Source organism: Apis dorsata, unplaced genomic scaffold (genome assembly GCF_000469605.1).
Source record: "Apis dorsata unplaced genomic scaffold, Apis dorsata 1.3 scaffold_220, whole genome shotgun sequence".
In the NCBI taxonomy this organism is placed as follows: domain Eukaryota; kingdom Metazoa; phylum Arthropoda; class Insecta; order Hymenoptera; family Apidae; genus Apis; species Apis dorsata.
Window position 1 is genome coordinate 675,255 of NW_006263502.1, and position 6,737 is coordinate 681,991.

Genomic DNA, 6,737 nt, shown 5'->3' on the forward strand with positions numbered 1-6,737 from the left:
AAATTTCGGTCTGTCGTGGTGGCTCGCGGCCGAGACACGCACAATGGGCGCCCGGACGCGATAATTGCCAGGCGCGTTGCCAATTCGACGTTCTCCTGTTAATTGATTCGCCAGGGAACGGTTGTCGGCCCCCTCGTTAACGAGCCTGCCTCCTCCGCTAATCGCGGATACTGCGCTTTCAGGACACGGACGAAATCCGTTCCTCTTTGCGATTAGACAGTCTGTGGACGACACGACACGACACGACACGACACGACATTGCTGGATTAGCAGGTACGTATCTGGAAATTCATCTTTTCTCTGTACGTATTATTTTAACGTCTGTCGTTCGAATTTCAGATATTTTTATCTGCGGATACTGCGAAAATTGCGACAATTCCTCCGTATGTAATTCTTCGCTTTGCTATTTGAGGAAAATTGTTGGAAATGGGAGGTATGTAGAATTTTGCATGGAAATTTGAAATTGTTAAGGAAATATATATTCGAGATCGTTGATTATTTTCGTGAAATACGTATTACGCGTTAGAGTAACCTACGACGTAGAGGGATTAATATATTTACACGGCCTTCGTACGATACAAATGTTTATATTACAGTGTTTTTGTTGACGTTTCTTTAATTCGTATTCGCTCTAGGTTTCGCTCAATGTAATTCAGAGTGATTCATACCGAGTGAAGTAAAGGAAGGTTGATCGTAATATTTTTAGAATATTATTCGAGATAATATAATCATTGATATTAATCTTTATATATTAACTTATGAAATTTCGCAAAAAGATAATATCATCAATGACGATATTACTAATTGTTAATATATTCGGTATCACTATGATCGAATTCACAATGCTCGATATTAAATTTGAAAATATCTAGAAAAATTTCCGATTCCCCGCAGAAGTTCGTTTAAAAATAAATCAGTCGAAGAGCAAGAGATCGAGATCGTTCCCTTTCATTCGTAATAACGTGCGATCAAATTTATATATTAACCTCTTCCCAACTCGAAGCACATAGTGTACAGCAAGTATCATAAAAATTTCGTTGATGGACAAAATTCCCAAAAAACGTAAAAACGAAGGGAAATCGGATATCGACGGATCCAATCCCCCTTTCCTGAAGTATGAATTTCGCGAAGATTGACAAAAAGGCCGGATGTCTCGGTTTCCAGCCGGCTAATCAATTACATTAATAGGCGAGAGATGCAGCCTTGGGGCGGAGAAAGCAGCGAGAGAATGGCTCTTAATCGCATCGGCCGCGACAAAGTGGCGGGCTTTAACGTTTTCCTTTTGACTCAATTAAACCGCAACCGCGGTTTCGTTCCCCCGGAGCTCGCGTCCTCCTCTCCTCCCCGCCTCTGACGCGCCTCAGACATCTTAATTACCCTAATACATTTTGCGGTAATCGGGCGATTCCGGTTCGGAACTTCCGCGGCCCCGCAACTCCGGATGGACCGGATAACTTTTTACAACGAGGGCGAAAAAGAGGCGAGTTCCAGCGGGATCCTGGCGGGATTCTTCCTCGCGGCAGGGCCCTCCGTTCAAATTTCTTGCTCCGTCTGTTTTTTTCTTCCGAGGGAAAATTAAAGCTCGTTAATATTGCACGAAAGCGGGGGAGGGGGAACAGAGGTGTTCTTTGTTCTTGGACGAATTCAATTGGAGGAAGGTCGAGTCGAAAGGTGAATTTTTTTCTTTTTCCTTTTTTCTTTTTTGCAGAGTGGAGGAGGAAAGGAGAAACGATGGAAGAATACTCTAATATTTCGCAATCGTGATACGATACGATCTTTCTGCTTTTGAGTTGGAAGGTCGAGTCGAAAGTTGAATTTTTTTCCTTTTTCTTTTTTCTTTTTTGCAGAGTGGAGGAGGAAAGGTTCGAGAAACGATGGAAGAATACTCTAATATTTCAATCAATCGTGATATTATACGATATTTCTGCTTTTAAGTTAGTTTATTGTAAGATATTGATCAGTTTTAGTAAATCGTATTGAAGAAAAATTAAATTGGAGATTTCGAAACGAGATAATATAATAGAGATACGTAAACTCATATAAAGAATTCGATAGGTATGCGATAAGACATGATATTTTAGGTTAGAAATAAAATTACAAGAATATTGATCCTTAAATTTTTTCTTTTAGTACTGATTCTAATAAGGCATACTTATAAAATTCATTTTGGAATATACAGATTATCGATAAAGCATATTCTTATCGTTATCTGGAAGAAATATTATATCATAGGGAAATAAATTCGCAAACGATTAGTCTTTCGCGCGTACACTTCTTTAAACAGCCTTTACCCAATATTGAAATCATTCCTCGTCCGCAAACGATTTTTCCAAATATTCTTTTTCCCTTCCAGTAGCCGTTCGACTACGTACAGATTGAAAAGGAGTCGGCGACATGGTTCTCGCAAGTCGAGGCAGGCGGGCGCGATAAAAATTTCAACGTACGTCGTCCCTCGTTGGAGGGGCTCGTCCTCGCCGCTTTCACCGGCGAAACAAAAATTACGGTCCGTTTGTTGCCGGCCGTTAAATAAATAATACGCAACTCGTTAGGTTCCCATACGGAAGGTGGCCTCGTGTGGACAATCGATGCCATTTCGACGCGTTTTCGTCACGGGGACACGCAACAACCCTTATCAATTACGTCCCTTTGGCGAATGAGAGGACCAAGTGGAATACGTTTGTTTGTTCGGGGAGATTCGAGATATTTATTCCGTCGATTCGACGGAAAACACAATTGAGTAAGTTTATCGATGTTGCGGTAAGTTGGATTTATTCTTTTCTTCGTTAACGTTAGTTTAAGTTACGCGAGGTGAAAAGTGAATCGAGATTCATCTTGGCGGATTATTTATTTATTTTATAAACGAATTTATTATTTCCAACGATCGTGCGTACGTTTGCAAGTTTATACACGGCGTGTAAATAAAAAGCTCCTCTCACTTTGATGTTATTTTTCAGCATCGATTATATAAAACTCTTTACGGGATTGAACGAGATGCTAGAGTTTTAGTTACAGGAAAATCTGGATTAACAAGATTCCGAGGTAGTTTGAATATTACTCGTTTCCCACGAGGAATGAATGGTAATTTTGAGTTTGATTTACTACGGAATCCCGTGGAACTATTCGGTCCCGGCAGACAGTTTATTTTGCGATCTGTGTTCCCTTCGAATTCCAAACAATAATCCCTTAATCGTTCAAAAAATCTTGCCTTTATCTTCTTAATTTGGTAAAATTTTCTTCAATTTATTTTGCATTATAACTTTTATTTATCATTTAAATTATAAGAAGATTTCGAATTTCAAAAAATTGGATATAAATCGTCCGGGAATAAATTATTCTTTAATCGATTAATCAAATTGTCAACCGTATGAAATTCGATTATCTCGTATTTACCTGCGATTTCTTTTTTTTTTTTTTAAATCGCGAAAGAAAATTTATAGATTTAATTATAGTATCGATTCTCGATTACTGCTTTCATTCTTGATTTAAATAAAAAAAAAAAGAACCACATGGAAAAGACTGGAAAAACTAATTTTCAGAAATGAATTAAACAAAGGCGAGAGAAAATGACAAATTTTCCTCGAAACTTTCAAACTTCTCGCTCGAACTGGAGACACGAAATGGAAGATCACGACAAGATGTTTCGTCGGGTAATTTTCGCGATAACAACACGGTTTTCTCAACATAAGATGGAGAAATAAGACGAGGCGGAGGTCCGTGTCACACGCGGCCAGGTAACACGTTTTCGATAGCTTATGCGACGAGTTTTCGCGAAACCTCATTTGAAAGTTTGATTAAAATTTCTTCCGTGCCGGTCATATATAATAGATAAACTTTTCCAACTGGATCCGAGTTTTATGCACAACGGGATCGCGACCGTTTTTATAAAGCGTAAAAGCTGATTTATAATGCATAAATCTATTCCGATGATGGTCAAATTGAACCGACTCCCGTTCATTCGATCTCGAGAAATTACTCGGCCCATTCATCGATGATCGAGTTATCCTCTCTCTTGTAACATGAGAATTCAATCGGAAAATGACAGTTTTCAGTAAAATAGGGTTATTTCCTTTGTTTATATTTCAATTTTTATTGCAATAGGTTGTATCTCAATTAAAGAGATAAGTAAATATTTGTCTTATTTTGATAATGACAATGAAAAAATATTTAGAATCGCGTCATTTAAAGGGGAAATTTTTCTCGATTAAAATTTTCAAAATAGTCTCACGAACACTTTGTGATAGTTTTTCTATTAAAAGGAAAATCAATATTCCAAAAATCGCAAGATTCTCCAATATTGTTCCATTATTCATTTCGCAAGTTCTACAATTATTCGCGCTATTCAAAAATTAAATCACACTTTTCGATGACTGCACGATTAATCTGCAAGATTAACTTCAATCAAACCTTCAACACCAAGCTACGAAATTTCAAATCACATTTTTCAACACCTTCTTTCAACCACAATCGACACTAATCAACTTCAAACGCACCATCGATCACGAAATGACGGTTCTCGACACCTTTCATCACATTTTTCCGAGAGAAAAAATATTATACAAAAATCCTTCCCGCGAACGAGCCTTTTCTCCTCGCCACAACAAGGAACAACAACCGTCATCTCCTCGCATCTCCGCACGAACACGCGTACTCGTGCCCGTAAGTTCACCTGTAATCCCGCAGGACAAGGGGTTGCGCCGTGTCGTTGACGGGTTAATTAATTTCGAACGAGAATCGTGGCCCCGTGTTCGTAACCCAGTAACTACATCCCCGAACGAAGGAGGGAAAAGAAGTTGAAGGGCGAGAGAGAGGGAGAAAGAAAGGAGGAGGGAAGAAAAATAGAGGAGGAGGGGGAAAGGAAGGAAGGAAAGGAGGGAAATTGAAGCGATTACGGAGGAAGTGGAGCGCGGTGGAACGCGTTGCGAATCCGGAAACAGATGCCTCTCGATTTAACAGGCTCTCGCCGTACTATAACTCGGACTCCGCTACAACCGAAATCTGACATGGCCACGTGTTCGGATGCTACGCGTTAGTTCTGACGGCTTAATTAAGCCTGGAGCCGAGAGGGTTAGAGTGTTCCTCGGATATTCAACGGCTCCCGCTGTTGCTGCTGCTGCTGCTGCTCCCTGTCCCCTCCCCTCTCACGTCGCCACCCTCCACCGACAAGCGTCATAGGGACGCGGAGGAGGCGACCGGCCGGCTCCAACTATTTATAGAGTGTGTGGGGGCGAGGGGGGTTGTGGGGGCGGGGTGCCGAGAGGGTTGGAGTGTTCCTCGGATAGTCAACGGCCCCCGCTGTTGCTGCTGCTGCGGCGCCCTGTCCCCTCCCCTCTCACGGCGCCCCCCTCCGCCGGCAAGCGTCATAGGGGCGCGGAGGAGGCGACCGGCCGGCTCCAACTATTTATAGAGTGTGTGGGGGCGAGGGGGGTTGTGGGGGCGGGGTGCCGAGAGGGTTGGAGTGTTCCTCGGATAGTCAACGGCCCCCGCTGTTGCTGCTGCTGCGGCGCCCTGTCCCCTCCCCTCTCACGTCGCCACCCTCCACCGACAAGCGTCATAGGGACGCGGAGGAGGCGACCGGTCGACTCCAAATATTTATAGAGTCTGTCGGTGCGAGTGGATTTATGGACGCGCGTTCTGGACCGTTGTAAATGAAAAAAGAGGGAGGGAGGGAGGGAGGAGCGGAAGAATTGGTGGACCGGTGGAAAGGTGAAGACGAAGGTAAAGGTTCGTAAGATAAGATTCGCTTTTTCTTCGCCAATTTTGGAAAAGTTATTTCGTATTGAGGAGACGTTTGTTTGGACGTCTTGTTTGGAAATTTATCAGATATGTGTATATTTATTTTTTGTATGGATCATTGGAATACGATGAAACAAATTCAAGATTGTTTTTTAACAAATATTCTCAGTTTACGAGAATGTTCACGATTGATTCAATCTTGAAGACATGGGCTCGTAATGACGTTACCTTCAAAATCTCGTTCCTTTCGAGAGTTACAAATGGTCACAAGATGTTCACGGTTCTGAAACAAACGATCCTCGTAGGAGGTGGATGATAAAATGCATAAGATATATTCGTGCGCCTTTGAATCAGTGGATTCTTAAAAAGAAAAAGAGAAAAAAGAAAAATCAACGCGATTATTTTTAAGTTAAAACTATTTAACTAAGGTACTTATTCGTTTCGTATTGATTAAAAAACATTGATCTATATATGCAAATATATATATATATAGAGAGAGAGAGAAGAAGTTTATTATAAAATCACGATTCGATAAAAATGAGAAAATATGATAATTCGTTATTAATTATTGAGATATAATAATAATTTCAATATTAAAGATTCAGAAAATTTTCCAAAATATAACAGCATAATCGATTCTTCGTTCGATCAATTCTTATTTTTATCGACCATTTCCTCCTCAAAAAAAAAGGAACTCCTCGAGAAAACTGCTACGAGATTAGAGATTTCCTTCCTCGAAAATATAATATTCCACGGATAGAGGAGGCCGTGTCGAAACTCAATTTATCGACGATGACGCGGCTCGATCGGTTCGTTTCGATGCAAAGTCTCCGCGATCGCGTTCAAAATAGCTGTCCCCTCGCGGCTGTCAAAAAATCAATTTGAGGGACCAGATATTCTCCTTCCCCTCTCCCTCCTGGAGAGGGAAAATTGCGATCCGTGGATGATGCGCGTGTACGACAATGCCTGTGACACGATTTTCTTTTTTTTTTTTTTTTTTTTTT

General features: G+C 41.0%; 1 protein-coding gene across 4 annotated transcripts in view; it reads left to right on the plus strand.

The window, feature by feature from the left end:
• LOC102676282 (protein slit) overlaps window positions 1–6,737 on the plus strand; it is a 483,130-nt gene that overhangs the window by 165,483 nt on the left and 310,910 nt on the right. The window contains exons 1-2 of one of the 4 annotated variants that reach the window (XM_031510284.1): window positions 7–273; window positions 340–425. The exons of 2 other annotated variants lie outside the window; for them this stretch is intronic. The gene's annotated coding sequence lies outside the window, so the exon portion shown is untranslated. Of the gene's footprint in view, window positions 1–6; window positions 274–339; window positions 426–6,737 lie in introns of those variants that run through there. One more of the 4 variants, XM_031510286.1, reaches the window with a different exon arrangement.